Source organism: Theobroma cacao, chromosome 10, assembly GCF_053813885.1.
Source record: "Theobroma cacao isolate CCN51 chromosome 10, ASM5381388v1, whole genome shotgun sequence".
Classification (NCBI taxonomy): domain Eukaryota; kingdom Viridiplantae; phylum Streptophyta; class Magnoliopsida; order Malvales; family Malvaceae; genus Theobroma; species Theobroma cacao.
In genome coordinates, this window is record NC_142648.1 from 10,438,610 (window position 1) to 10,440,281 (window position 1,672).

The window sequence follows — 1,672 nt, forward strand, 5'->3', positions numbered from 1 at the left end:
AAGTTGGGTGGTTTCTCCATCTACGATTAGAAGTATTAGAATATGGGTTATTCTGCTGTCTATTGAAGCTCCCCATAAATTGGACTAATTTAGAATTGTATGGACATTGATCATTTGAATGGCCATCTCCACACATCTCATAAACTACAAATGAATTTTGAACTGCATGAACTCTTAGTGTGTCAAACTTTTTGGATAGTGTAGCCACTTGTACAACTACTTGGGTTGTTAATGTGTTAAATGCATCAATTTCAAAGGCTCCAACAGCTTTTCTTGGACCAGACCTTTCTGAAGGCCATTGATAATTATTTGAGGCCATCTGTTCCAACAGATTATAAGCATCTGTAGCATTCTTACTCATTAATGCCCCACCAACAGCAACATCAATTGTGGTTTTTATTGACCCAACTAAACCATTGTAGAATGTCTGAACTTGCAACCAATCAAGAATCCCATGATGTGGACATATTCTCAGTAGTTCTTTAAATCTCTTGCATGCTTCATACAAGGATTCGCCTTTAAATTGTGTGAATGAGGTGATATCGTTCCTCATAATTGCAGTCTTGACCAGCGAAAAGAATTTTGCAAGAAACTTTTGAGCAAAGTCCTCCCATGTAGTAATAGACCCATTAAGTAGTGGATTAAGCTAGCTCTTTGCTTTATCCCTCAAAGAAAACGGAAACAGTTTCAATCTAATAGCATCATTAGGTACTTCATTAGATTTAAAGGTATCACAAATCTCTAGGAATTTCACCAAATGAGAATTAAGATCATCATTGGGTAACCCACCAAACTGGAATGAAGACTGAATCATATGAATGTAATGGTTTAATTTCGAAATTATTTGCATGGATGGAAGTGCTTTGGTGCAAACCTTGCAAAAATAGAACAGCATAATCCTACAATGCTCTATTTGCTTCAGGAACCAGATTAATGGCATTATTGCCATTACTGTTGTTATCCTCAGCCATTGTCTGAAAGTTTTTCCTATCTCAAGATTAAAAGAAACAAGATTCACGTTGTTTCTTTTTTGCATACAATGACCAAAGATATCTACAAGTAAACAAAACTAATATTAAAACAAGAAAAATAAATTTTGAAGTAAGACTAAATTGCTTGGTATTAGTATTAATAAAGATTCTAGAAACAATTCCCAAGCAACGGCACCAAAAAATTATTAGTTAAAATTCTACTACATAAGAATACGTATCGAATAGATAGTATATAAGCAAGTAGAGTATCGATCCCACAAAAAATTGATATAAAATTTTACTAAGTACCAAAATTAGAACAATTTAATCTTATCCAAACAATCAATATCAAATAACTGAAATAATTAACTAAAAATAATTAACCAAAATTTAAACTAAAAAGAAAAATCAAAATAATAATAACTTGGATAAGAATCAAATCAAACAAGCCTAGGATTACAATATCCCTCACACTTCGTTTAAATCTTGCCTCTCTTCCTTAACTTATTTCAATGGGTTGAATTGCTAACCTAGAGTCTTCAATTATTTGTAAGGGTCTCCCGACTCATCTCATAAAAATATCTATGTCACAGCCCAAATCCTGAGCCATGACCAGCGCATGGACCCAATAAGCATGGCCCACTAGGCCCAAGCAAGCCTTTCCATGAAAACTTGTTCATTAGACCTTTTGTTCTTCATTT

The 1,672-nt window shown here is 33.7% G+C and overlaps 1 non-coding gene across 1 annotated transcript; it reads left to right on the plus strand.

The window, feature by feature from the left end:
• The first annotated feature begins 449 nt into the window (after positions 1-449).
• LOC148760366 (small nucleolar RNA R71) lies at positions 450-556 on the plus strand. Its single transcript, XR_016023300.1, has one exon. It is a non-coding gene; the product is annotated as a small nucleolar RNA R71 (small nucleolar RNA).
• The last annotated feature ends 1,116 nt before the right edge of the window (positions 557-1,672 follow it).